This window comes from Drosophila subpulchrella, chromosome 2L (genome assembly GCF_014743375.2).
Source record: "Drosophila subpulchrella strain 33 F10 #4 breed RU33 chromosome 2L, RU_Dsub_v1.1 Primary Assembly, whole genome shotgun sequence".
NCBI lineage: Eukaryota > Metazoa > Arthropoda > Insecta > Diptera > Drosophilidae > Drosophila > Drosophila subpulchrella.
Window position 1 is genome coordinate 26,046,641 of NC_050610.1, and position 13,758 is coordinate 26,060,398.

The 13,758-nt window shown below is 42.6% G+C and overlaps 1 protein-coding gene across 8 annotated transcripts in view; it reads left to right on the top strand.

Annotated features, from left to right (window-relative positions):
• The window catches only part of LOC119548810 (mucin-5AC), a 36,044-nt gene that overhangs the window by 1,872 nt on the left and 20,414 nt on the right, over positions 1-13,758 (top strand). The window lies entirely within an intron of this gene.

Here is a 13,758-nt window from a genome sequence, read left to right on the forward strand (position 1 = left end):
CTTGCTCCGAGCTCAAGCGCGAGCAACTCCGGCCACCAAGTTGTATGGTTAACGAGTATGTATCTTGCTCGCGACCAAAGTTTATATTTATTTGGGCGACTAATCGCTTGTCGACGGCGCGCGGCGAAGTGAAAATAGATATAAGAGTAAAAGTATTCACATAAGGGGATAGCTAATTAAGTATGTAGGTAAATATACGGTCTGATCACCTGCTCTATTTACCAGCAAACAATAGCATAATCGAACATTTCGAGCATAACAAAGCAAACCGTGTCAAGCTATTGGTCAGCCAGGGTTGTCCACTCAACGAACTGCTGGGTAATGGTAATGGAGTTATGTAAGTTATGCCAATCGGCCAGCAGCCAACCAACCAGCTTATGGCACAGATATTAATTGCATACAACACACTGACTCGAATGGCATGAATGGGTTGAATAAGTGTTTGGCTAAGTGAGTGAGTGTGTCGGTGTAACCGAGCAAATTGCGGTTATAATAACTGTTAATAATCTACAAAACAGTTGACTTAATTATTCGTCCACATTTAAATATGCAAAATTTGGAAAAAGAAAAAGAGGGGATAATGGAAAAAACAAATGTTTGTAGATTACGTGTGAGCGGTTACAAAGAACTCTCTAGCCAGCTGGCATTATTATTTCTTACAAAACGATATTCAAATCATATGGTGAAAACTTTGTTGTCAAATTAATTTATTTAAAATTTCATGCACGTATGTGCAGAGTATATAACCAATGTACATACTGGAAACTAAGCTCATGAACACCTACCCTGCGTAATGTTTCGACAGTGTTCCCTGCTGGATTGAACTTTCCACTTTCGCTTTACTTACACACAAATTCGACTTAATTTATTTTATACGAATTGAATTAGTTGAAAGTGTAAGAGGAAAACGCATTATAATTCATTGTCGCTTTAACAACACGTTACTTCAAAAATTAAACAATTACCATTGCGCCGCAAAAAATAAAATATCATGACTAAATCGTGAGTGGTAATATGGCAAGAAAGTTAATCAACCGAGCTGAGACAGCGGGTTGTCACTGATGACACAATAAAACAGAAACAACAAAGCATTATAAAATAAATAAAAAGCAAACGAATCCCATAAAAAACAAGCTAAGGAAAGGAACAGTGACAATACTTTCCATTTCGACGAACTAAGTCATTTCTTCAAACTTAGGAAAGGTCTTAGTCTTGTGTCTGGCCTACGTTGGCTGTTGAAAACCCTCAGAAATGCCCTAGCGGAAGTATTTACATGCGATTTTGCTGGAAAAATGTTCAGCGTAAATGTAAAAACACTTAATGGGCTGACGGTTTTAATGGGAAAGCCGATGCCCGAATAAAAGGGGATCGAGACGGAGCGGTAAAAGGCCATCGGCGAAAGTTGTTAGAACTTCCAAAGACATAAACAAATGCGTGTGCTTTGAGAAGAAGAGATCAGCCGATAATACAAACATCATTATCCAAGTGTCATTGCCAAATCGGAAATCAACATGGAGCCCACGCCTCCGCCTAACTATGTTTTACCGCAGGCGGTGTCAATGCTTACCGTGCGAAAGTCTTGCCGCATGCGGAAGATCGTCATTAAATTACTCGGCTAGGTCTTCGACTGTAATCTGAACGCTTTATACGAGCATGTACGAGCACTGACATGGCGCAACTTCGTTTTGCATGCACAGCGGTGCACTTTCGCTTTCGAGCAGTACTCCAGTGAGTCTGAGGCAAGCTTGAATAAATTTGCACACAGCCATGGTAATCCCTGCATTTCGAAAGGCTCCAGTTAATTTGCGTTGAATTGGAAGTTGAAACGGTTGTCGGCACAGTGCGAGGAGTACCAATAGACCACCAAACGCAAACACCCAACTTCCCGATATTTAACGATTGCCCTTACGAGCTCGGTGTTAATGGTGCTACTCACCTTGAAATGCACATGTTACCGTATATCAGCTGCAAATTATATTCGCTGCGCAATGAGCAATCTATTAAAGCATTGCCTCAGCCCGACGACGTTCATAACCGATGTGAATAGAGCTCTTGACGTCTCTATGCTCGCATCGTGGAATTAAATGGGGCCCGACGCCGCTGCTCCACTTAACACTCTCACACCTGCCCTGTTACGGCCAGATAGCTCTCTTTTTCTTTCACCGCACAAAGCCAGTCTGACAGTTGGATGTGTGTTTGGATTGCGTAAAATGTTTTAATATTTATGATTATTTTATGCGTGCTTCACAGTGCGGCAGGTTGCATTCAACGAACCGACACCCAAGCTGCGTGTCTTTGTAATTGATTAGGCAGACTGCGGTTCGTCGCTGTCCCATTCTACACGGTGCCCAACTGCATGCGCCACATAAAACCTGTCCCATACGTTCAGATTGCATCTGTGGCTAGTATTGATTCAAATGATTGCCAGTTTTAATCTCAAGTGATTCGTGCAACAATGATTTTTTGGAACTCGTACAAAATATCAATATCAATTACTCCAAAAAATGCAATAATATAAAGGCCCTTAGGCCTGTTTTAGTATCGCGATAACTTGAGCTTGTTCTCGAACTCAAGGTTATGGTAACGAGTAATTTAGAAAGGCCTCTTTTATATTTCATCGCTTTATATTTTGGCCGGACCCGCAAAGTAAAATGCGATTCCGTCAAGTTACGCCCTGCATACAGTGCTCAGTTTCTTATATCCAAGTAGTCTGCACCATAAATTACCGCATTCACATAGTTATTGATAAACATGGGCTGGCTCAGTCGAGAATGAAAGTAAAAACAGTGTCCCCTCAATCGATGACCGGACACAAGGTTCGCTTGTATCGGTTGCGGCTTTTATTGTCTCCTTTGTAGGTTGAGAAGTATATAAACTGGATTTTGCAGATGTTCAATGCAACGACCTTGGCAAGATTGCCGTTGGGGATGCCGTTTTTTTTCTGTGTTTTTGTTTTGATTCGAATACCGCTGCTTGGTGAGTTTAAGTCGGTATTAAGGCTACAGGCTCCCAAGGGCAAGCTGCAGCCAGTCAGATGATTTCATGCTCTGCATGAGCACTCTGAGGCGCAACATTTTTCATTTATCAAATATTTTGCGGCACCACATGTGCGGTTCACCTTTCACTTTCACTAGCCACAGCCTGGCTGCGATGCGTATTGGCGGTATTAGTGGGCCCGCTTAAATGAACGTTGACGGCCCCACAGTGACAAAATGTTGGCCGGTGTGAAAGTACGAGTGTGTGAGCTTATCGATTAGCGGGGCCCGTCGATTGCATAACCGCACTCATCTGCGTCGTTAGGAGCTTCATTAAGTGCTCGATGTCAAATGAAATGAGTTGCAGGACAGCTGAACCGATTACGCACAGCTCTGTGGGATTGGACTTTCAACGGCCACAGCATTGCTCTATTAATCATTGGACGAGATCTAGCTTTGGGGCGGCGACGGTGAGTCTGTTGGCCGATCGACTGTTGCAAGCATGAGTGCATTTTGAATTCGTCCAATTGTCCGTGTGCCTATACGTACATATGTGCATCGTGCGTAAGTAAACAACTCGCACTTCGAGTTGTTGTTTTGCCAAGTATTCATTTGTTGCTCACATTAATAGTGTGGATGATGTTTTTGTTACTGCTGCCTTTTCAACGAATTTCACTCGCCCGCAGCGGTCATTCGTGTTTCTGAATGTTACCGGCTCAATGCACCTACCGCTTTTAGCGGGATCCCAAAGTTGCCGCGCCACAAATTCAATTTTTCAATGCCACTTAGCTGGCGCAGGCGGAAAAGTAACAGCTAAACGCATAGTTTAATGACATTTCACTTACTGGAGTTTGCTTCTTGATTTCTTGTAATATTATATCACAGATGGAGTTTTCGTTTGTCAGGCTGTTGACGGCAAAGCTCTGCTTTAAAAAGTTTTATTAGAGTGTAAGCCTGGAGATAAACTGCCGGATAAAGTCAACGTACCTTATTCAACCCATTCGGCAAGCCCCATTACTAATCAGATATATAATAAGATGCCGGTCCTAAATTTCAGAGTTTTGTTTTATTGATTTATACCTATTTATAAACATATTTTTATATGTATCCCAATTTTTAGAGACCCCTTCAACTTAATTAACGGCATTGACGACGATGTTTGTTTTCATTAACTGGTTTGAATAGTAGCCATCGATTACTTTTTATAATTCATATACCCAGATACAGCCGGTGCATCTGAAATCTGCGATTTTTATATCTGGCAAAAAGTTTTCGTTACTCGTGACTTTAAGCAACAGCTATAATGCTGCGACCAACAAAAATCCTATTTCTAGCTTGGCGCTACCTTAGTTGTGGTAGCTCCAATTTCATTACAAAAAGTTGACATTTAAGCCGCAATTGAATAATTTGCATGGTCACGCTGCCGCCGTCACCCATGAGCAGCTGCATTCGAACTTGCGCAGGGTGTGGTCCAGGCAACCTCATTTAGCGTGGGAAAGCGGTTGTGTTGCACGGACCGCTGATAGCAAATGGGTTTATTAATTCACAGCTTGACGAACGGTTCAATGTCGTTTAATGGTTTGATAGATTCAGACCTGATGCTGGTTCCTGTTATTAGTTCACAAGCTATAATTAGCGCTGTAGATCAAATGAGAAAAGGTACCGTTTGTAGGTAAGTATTACAGCATCTTTCTATAAATATGCATGCAGCTCTTGGGAGCCGCTAAGGGTTTACAATTTAAAAGTTTTTCTTAGTGTGTTTCAGAAAAGATAAAGCGATCATCCTAAGCCACGCCAGTGCATAAAAATGCTTCAATTGTTACATACACCTAAAAATGCTATAAATTTGTTTTGACCCTTCCCGAAGGCGTCGCATAAATATTGAGGCGACATCGCGTAGGACTCGCTAACAATGTACTTCACACCCAGCTCTTTTTTGTGCAATGCAAGACGGGCGATGCGGATTGAAAACCTAGTGCTTCAGCCCCACCTTGTTCTTTATGAGATGCCTTTGGTCTGATTGCATGCCAACAATATTTCTTCGGTGTACGTAGTGCCAGCGTTATGTCCTGGTATTCCACAGTGAGCTTCGCGCCGCATAATTCATAGATGGGACATGGATAAGCCATCTATACACTCTGCGTATATTTGATATCTTATGACACTGACAAGCTTGGGCAGATGTGGGCTATATTTCACAGCAACATGTTTTTCAGAAAGATTTATTTTTAAGCAAGGGCCAAATTTCCTGTGGGCTTTTTCTTTGTTTATTTTCAATGGAAACGAGAGATTTCCTTTGCTAGGTTGCATGCTAGGTTTAAAATGGCTGAACAGGCCTTGAAATCTTTTGTATTTATCTGATTCTACCGGTATATCTTTGGGAACGCTTAAATCTTTTACAAAGAGGTATTGGCAGAAACAGCATTTTAAATACGCATAATTTATCTAAAGTTAAAGACCGAACCAATCAAGCGAACCGGATAGTAATCCACAGGCAGCTAGTAGCAAAGAAATAATATCCGCTTATGCGAAGAAGTATTAAATACCCATTAGTCATCACGTTATATAAAGATTTGGCTAAATAAACTAACGCTGAAACATCGAAAATTCCCAATAAAGGCAGGTGAAGTACACGTTCAAAAGGAAGAAAACGGTCCGTTAAACGCTTAAAGAAGCTAGCTTTTATGTGCGTGCTCTACGGAACACTCGACGTGTCGATCACGAGAAGAGCAAATAAGCTTAAGCCCCAGACTCAAGTTCACAGCTCCAAACATAGCCCACTTCTGTCAGCAGACATCAGATGCGTCCCTGACTTTGTATTTTTACACATAGTTTAAGTCGATGTGTCTGCAATCAATTTGCTTTACTAACATTATCTGCGTTCAGCTTCGTTTAGCGCAAATATCGTTTTATAGATGGCATAGCTACCAATCATTTTCATGATCTTTAGCCCATCTTGAAGTATTTTCGAAAACTTCGAATGTATCTGTAGCTGGCTCTCTTGAATTTATTTTTTGTTTTCTCCAACTTGTTTGTGTTTTTTATTTTATTTTGATTAGTGGTGGTTTGACTTTGCCTTTTCGTTAATAATAGTTGCCTTCGTCGTGTTTGTGTTGCCAATTAGACATCTTGATTAAAAGCTGTTAATAAAGCTTTGTCGTATCGAGCGCGACCGCACGCAGACTCAACTGCTTCAGCACACGCAGCCCCTGCAATTTATTAGGTTAATGTCTTAAGTGTAGAGCTCTTCCTCCACAGTGGAATGCATTTTCGTGCTCAATATATTGCCGCACTTAAACTAGGTTGTCCTGCTTCTCGTAGGGTTCGTAGGCTTTTAGGACTGCTCCTTGGTCAGGTATGCTTTTCTGGGAGTCCTACAAGAAGACAACATACTCTTAATTGCCACGCCTAAAAGCATTTTCTGATTTTTACTTACTTTTGACCGTAAAGTCTGTACCCTTCCAGTTAAGCATATAACACATCCCAACCTTCAATTGGGTTAAACAAAAAGCCTGACGTCTTTGGAGCCCCTTCAGTGTCATGGCCAACGAAAACAGGCTATCTTGTAATAGCTAACCAGTCACAAGCCAGGCCGCCGCTAGACGTAAGATGCCTCTTTGGCGCTCCGTCTGTTTTCGCTTTTCAATGTTCGTTCGTTTTCCAACGTTTTCCTGGCAGTGCCTTATTGTTGTTGGGATATGTAAGTGCGGTGATGCTGGTCTTACTGGTTACTTTTACCTGCCAAACGTGTGCCATCGGTTCAAGTTCAACGACAGGGTGGACAAGGTGCGGTTGTTGCTCTACGCTATCGCCGTGTTGACAATATCTTAAGCTTAACCATTTCCCTGCTGGCTGAGGAGTTGGGAAATGCCTGCAGCAGCATAGACGTTTCGGGATTCCCCGTCTTACCCCCTTTTCTCGTATTTATGTCTGCCTAAAAACAAGTCAAGTGGTGCTGACTGAGCATCACTTTGGAATTTGATTTGATGTAAATGATCTGCCGTCGTCTTTCATTTTCATGTTTACTCTTTGGCAGCGATGAGCAAAAGGTGAAGGTCGTCTCTGGCCGTTAGCGAAGGCATTTTGTGCTGACTTGCAACTATTTTTGTCTGTCGCTTGAATCCAAGCTCGTCGCTTAAGTCATCGGTTTTGCATCAGTTAACCATACTTGGCAAGTTGTTGTGATGCTTTTTGGTCTGATTAGCTTTTGTTTCTATGATCTGGTCGGTTTAATAAATTTAGTTTTCGTAAGGCAAGGCAGTTCACACCCAGCAGCACTAACGGCAGCACAAGCACTGACAAGCCAAGTGCTCCTCTCATTACCATATTCAGCAATTTAAGTAGAAGGCCCAACCTTGGCATCGTTTCGGCGCACAAAAAGAACTAAGTCTCATGCCCGGAGAAAAAAATAAACAGAAACGAGAACAATCCACAATGAATACATGTTCAGAAATCAGAACTTTACAATCACGACCTGCATAAGGCTGTTGTTACCACTTACCGACTCGAACACATGTTATTAATTTGACGCGCAGGGGTGCGTGCAGCAAAGGTGAGCTGGCTAAGACAAATGTTATGCTGCTGAAAAAGCTGATGGCATTAAGACAAAAGACAAGTTTGTTGCCTCAGTCTTTTGTTTTGTCTGCGAGTACTCAGGGGAAATCTTCTACGCGACTGCGGCTGGCTACAGTCTGTAAGTGAACGACATTGTGGGGACCTGGTTTTAATTGGTTCACATTATTTATAAGCAAGCAGCCAGATCTAATGAGTTCCGCAAGGTAGACACTCCCTCAAGCTACTTGCTTAAGCTTGTCTTGGGAACAGAAAAGCTCAGTTGTTACTGAGTGCACGGGTATACATCCAATCAACCATTGCCTATGGCCGACCCAAACCGAACTGTTACACTTAATTCAACAAATTAGTTTGCCAAAATGGAATCGAAATGCGCACGAAGCGGCGGGTTTTAGTGTTGCTCAACTGCTAAGCAAGATGCCGACTCAAATGGTAGCTCCATGGAGGCTGTGGGCGTTCACTCGATTTCAAAGTTCTTTTGGAGCACAGAAATGGCGACTGGAAATGAAATAATTATCAAACCACTTTTTACAATTGCCATTATATCAACCTTTCAGTTTCGTTTAGCGGCTGGGATTGGCATTCATGCGAACCGTTAAGGTTTGGGCGGCTTTAAGTTTTTAGTGTTTAGTGAGTCACTGCTCCCTGATACCAATCTCTTTTAACTGCCCATTGAAATATTACTTAAAGGAACTCGGTCGTTGTTTTGTCTTTGGCGCCTTGCTAGATATAAACAATTGAACTTTAATACAGCTTTAAGAGCCACTCAAATTAACAGTGTTAAAGTTTCACTCATAACATTCGAGGACAGACTAATAAATAAAACAAGAGCTAATTAAACTGGGTATAAGACCAAACCAAGTGGCTGGACCCAATTGGATTCAGATCCATTCGCTTTTATTAGCCACTTATAATTGTTTTCGCCATTGATTTTTTCTGCTGTAATTGTTTGGTTTGTCTAATAAGGCGCATTGTTGCTGTCTTGTTCGGCTTAGCTTAGATTTGCCGCCGACGCAGGCTGTCTTTGAAACCACAATGGTTATAGCTTCTTAGTTGCATATTGACGGCGGTGGCGTTCTGTTGCGCAACTGGCAGAGCCGAAGCCGACGCCTTTTATAGACCGCAGCTGTTGGCAGCCACGCCAAGGCGTTGAGTGACCCTGAATTGTTTTTGATTCGACTTTTGAACGGAACCGTGAAAGCCGTTGGTACAAAGTGAGTTCAATCATAAACCACTGGCAGTCAAGCAAAGGAAAAATGTCCATTGTATTTTCGGTTCTGGATTTAAATAATTTGAACTCAAAGGTATCGAATGCACAGAATCTGAACGTTTTGGCTTAATTATGTCGCGACCAAATTGGGACAGGGATCATTAAGATACTGTACCCCAAAACATGCAAGTCAGGCGAATTACAGCCCGGTTGTTATAGCACAAGCTTGAAACTATTTTGCATATTGTTTTACTCTGAGCTCGAACCGATCCTAGCTTTTGGGGCACACCCAAAATGTGCCATGGACCAGACCGAGCAGACAGTCCAGTCGTGAGGCCGACACGCCGCTCACTTTTGGATTCTAATGCCAAGTCGCCAGCTTACGAGCACTGCCTTTGCCTTTTTGTATATGGCATAAGCTGTTGATGCCGTTAGCAGGCGCCCACAACTATTACATTTACGGCGAGAAGATAAAGTGGGTTGGCTCTGACTTGGCTGCTCCATATTATTTCCAACGTATTTCAAAAAGCAGTATAAATAATTTGCAGTGCAAATGTCACAGGAAATAGACCAAAACTTTTACAGTACAGGATTTCTATAATACGACCAGATAAAACAAGGACTTAAGTCTATATACAAATCCCAGAAGAAAATGTTTGTTTTCTATTCCTGTTGCCAACGTCATGTACATAAGATTGGCTACTACATATAGAGATCTTTTCAGTTCTAAACTCAAGTTGAATCTTTCAGTGATTTTATAGGTAATTTGGCTGTCCACATTGAACATTAAACTTTATAAAACTTTATTCTTTACTTTATAAAACGATTGTAACTATTACTTTTCGACAACAGAGCGACTTGGCTCCACGTATCGAGCATGGGCTGGGCTGGACTGAGCTGGGCGGATTCGTTTGTTTTCCAAGCCCGAGCCAGAGGCTTTGTGGCCTTTGCTTTACTTTTGGCATTTTATATGTTTTGGCATTGAGTATATGTTTATATAGACTGAGAGGATAGAGAAAAATTAAAAGCTTGACTTACCCCGACTTTTTGACTTTCACATTGCACTCCTTATCATTTTTATATATACATATGTTTACCAAAACAGTTCGACATTTTCCAGTGTAAGGCGCTGTTCTGAAATAAACAATTGTATTACATTAAACAAAAGCTTAAAACTATCTCAAGAGTTAATAATTTCATTATTGTATTTTTGTTGGTCATATCCATAAATTAATGTATGTTGTTTCCATAAAACTTTTAAAAGTTTTTTCATCTATAACGCTAGATTTCGAGGTGTTTGAGGTTATCTGAATAAATATAAATCGTAATGTTTAAAAGCTCAAAAATCGATTTTCAAGTTTTCGCTCGATCAAAAAAAACACTCGGTGTTTTTACAGCGTTAAGTGGTGGCGACATTTGACTCGCTAGCCTTTCCCATGAGAAAAAGACCTGGAGCCTTGGCGAGCTAGCTCTTTTGCCTGGTCTCCCATTAAACGACTGCCCTGTACGCCCTAGACTGGCCCAGAGCCCAGAGTTCACTGCTTCAAACTTTGGGCTGCGGCCCGACGTTTGCTGCCGTGCGAAAATTTGAATTTCAAATGCATCTTTGCCCGTTTACACATACCCTGGAACTGCTGCTCGGGAATGTTAATTACAAGCTGCGTTTTAATATCGTGCGGTAGGTGTAATGCAAACGGCAACATCGGCAGTTAAAGTAAGAGCCACATCAACTGCCCTGGCCCCGTTATGATACTTGCCTCTTAGCTTACATCATAGGCATCGAATCGCAACGCAGCCATCGATTTATGCCTGGCTCTTGACTGCATTTATTGTAATTCCAAAGCCTTAAACGTGCTGGGAGCTTTTTCCTGCTGCAGGCTCACCGCCGAATGCACCGGCCTAGCCAACGACTTTACCCACGCATACGCAGCAGCAGCTCAGCTCAGTCCCGTCTTGGAGCAGTCAGTTAAGTGTAGCAGCAGTCACGACCAAGTCTCCCAGTGGGTCGCAGACACATGTGGCTTTTCAATAGCCCAATTTTCACTATTCATCTCGGGGTGAAAACGGACTGGCAAATCTTTAGCAGTGGGATTTCCAGTGCCCCAGCAGATGTGCGCAAAATTGTATTATTTATTGGGATTGTGATTGCGACAATTGAGCGCCATTTTTTTTAATGCGGAAGACTTCAATTTGCAGTACCTATCTGTAAGTCGATGCGATTATTTTCTTAACTTAAAAATTACGCATACGAAACCGTGCCGGGTGTATTTGCCTGACTGCGGGCTGATAAATGTGGATGGAGAAGAGGTCGAAGCTGATCTCACGCGAATCAAAGCTAAGTGTCAGTAGTGGGTGAGGTCCGGGTGCATGTGAAAGTAACTCCATCTGAATTCAAAAGCTTATGCCAGCAAGACCACTTCCTGCTGTTAAGCTTGTATGCCCAATTCGCCTCGGAGCAACTTTAAAAATATGGTATTCTGTATGAGATATTATTCAAGCCGTTCAGTCTGACCACTCCCAAGACGCGGCTACCAAAGAGCGATTGGGTGCCAAAACCATCACGGTAATGGCACCATGACAAACCATAAAGCTGCAGCGCTCGGAGTCACAACGTGTAATGCGGTACCAAACCGCAAGAGTGACTACCAATGTGAAATTCGAAATGCAGTGGCGTCGTCCTCTCGTTTTGATTGTCAGAAAACCAAAAATGCATATTAGCTAATTATTTGAGCTATTCCAAGCGCTTGTGAAAAGCGGAAGCGCCATATAGGCAAACAATGAGCGGAACTTGGTGCCGAGCTGAAAAGTTCAAACAAGGTCAAACAAGGTACAACCTGCCGAAGCGCTTCAGTCTAAATATTTGTCTAATATTATCAAATAACGCATAGCTTACAATATTAAACGTAAAATCTCTTTTAGCATTAACTGGCTGTGGTGGCCTTCGACTTGCAGTCTTAATATGTGAGGGTTGTTATTGTGGAAAGTACTTGAATTTTGTCTAGTAGTGGCAAAAACAAGTATGGGAATGTAAAACAGAAGGCACGTAAAAAGTGTACGACTGCCTGGCAACAATGATTTCCGGCACTACCAAGTTGTTGCGCCGTGGACGACCAGTCTCGTGCTGGAATTGGTGGCCTGGCCCGGTCTGGTCTGGTCATTGTTGCAGCGAGCCGTTGCTCTGGTGCTTATCAAACTCATTTAAATGAAAAGAGAAAGGAAAATGTATATTGCCACTACGCTCTTATGAATGCCTGTCTATGTCAGTCACAAATTTGTCGCTGTTTGTCCATCACAACTGCCTTCTACTCGATCATATAAAGCTTCCTAAAAGTAAGCTCGATCAATTCATGTTCATAGTAAGTGATTGCACAGCGATTTAAAAGGACTTAAACTGACCAATCCATTTTTGAGCCATCTACAGCCTTGATTAGCGGCTTTAATCAGAAATATGTGTTTATAAATGTACCCTTGATTTGAATAATAAAATTGTATTTTTAAATAACATACTTCAGTGTGGAAACCTTCTTAAATTTTGTTTACACGATCCGCTTGTTAGCAGAAACATTATGCGGCGTCGCCGCAGAAAACGAGAGCCCATCCGACATAAAGCAGTACCTTGACCTGTGGATATGAAGACTCTGGTGGGGCGTTTTCCTTTCAATTTAAACTGAACGGTAAACAGCAAACGGTGGGGTGAACCGCTATTCGCTGAACCATACATTTTTTACTGTACGTAAATTTTGGCTTTTGGCCATCCGCACGATGTAAGTGCTTCCTTCGTGTTGACTACTTCTCTGTTGGATGTTTTGCCAACTTTATGGTTTGGTGCCTTTGCAATTTGTTACAGCCATCGCCCACTCCTTCGTTTTTTTCTTGTTTTCATTTGTTGGAGGCGCGGGCTAGACCATGACCTTCACAGGCATGGATTGGAGGCGGGATTGGGTCCTAGCGCTAGACAAGATGCGCCGCGGTCAAGGTAAACTCGGAATCCGCCTTTTTTGAGAATTTTTCGGAACTCGAGTAGGCGTACAAGCCGTCCAGCACAAGTTGAAATAAAGAGCGTCAACTATGTCTGTGAAGAAAACAAACTGCCGTCATGTACCGCATAACGCAACGGAACAATGCAACCGCATCGGATCGCCCTCAAAGCGTTTTACAACATCAAAATCAGTCTCGTATTTGTGGAGCAAATCACGCCTTGCAGTTGCGGTCTCGCTAAGCGAGTTTTCATTCCCATTCCCAATCTCAGTTCGAGGTAGCACCCAAGACACGCTCTACCTAGACTGCAGATTGTCACCGCCAGGTCTTTTGGCCAAGTCCCCGTCTCCGATTTCGGATTCGACTTCGGTTAGCTTGCTAGTATGAAGCAGACTCGACTACTGCTGCCTTATTGCCAATGCGACACACGAACCACGGACGTTGCCCAGCACATAAATCGAGTGGTTGCAGTTGCAGCAAGCGAAAGTGATCGATTTTGAAGTAGGCGTGGCTCGGAGCGCGCCTTGCGCCACAATGTGGCGTAGTCACTGTCGTTGCAGTCGCGTGGACTAGTTGTTGCCACTAGCAATAAGATCTCAGATACTAACACACAGTGGAGTTAGCATGAATGGCGCGGTGGCGAGTGCCGTGTTGTGTGTCTGATGGTTATGCAACATTCTCGGTTTGACCCACTTTCGCGTCGATTTCTTGAGCTTTTTTGTCGCCAATGCTGGCTGGCATTCACTTTCGGGCAACTCAAATGCAAATGAAACTATGGCTAGGAATGTGGTCGAGTTAGAAATCCCTAGAACAGCCCACAATTGCCTCGATTGAGGAGTAGAGGGGGTCTGGCATGCTCTGTGGGCTCCCTCTGGACTTCAGAGCAGACCATATGGAATCGAACAGCACCAGACATCGGGAACAGCAGCCATATTTTGAAAATTATTTGAAAGTTTGCTGCCAATTAACATTTTGAAAAGTTGCCTGGTTGATAAAATCGTGTGCCACAAGTGTCATATTGCC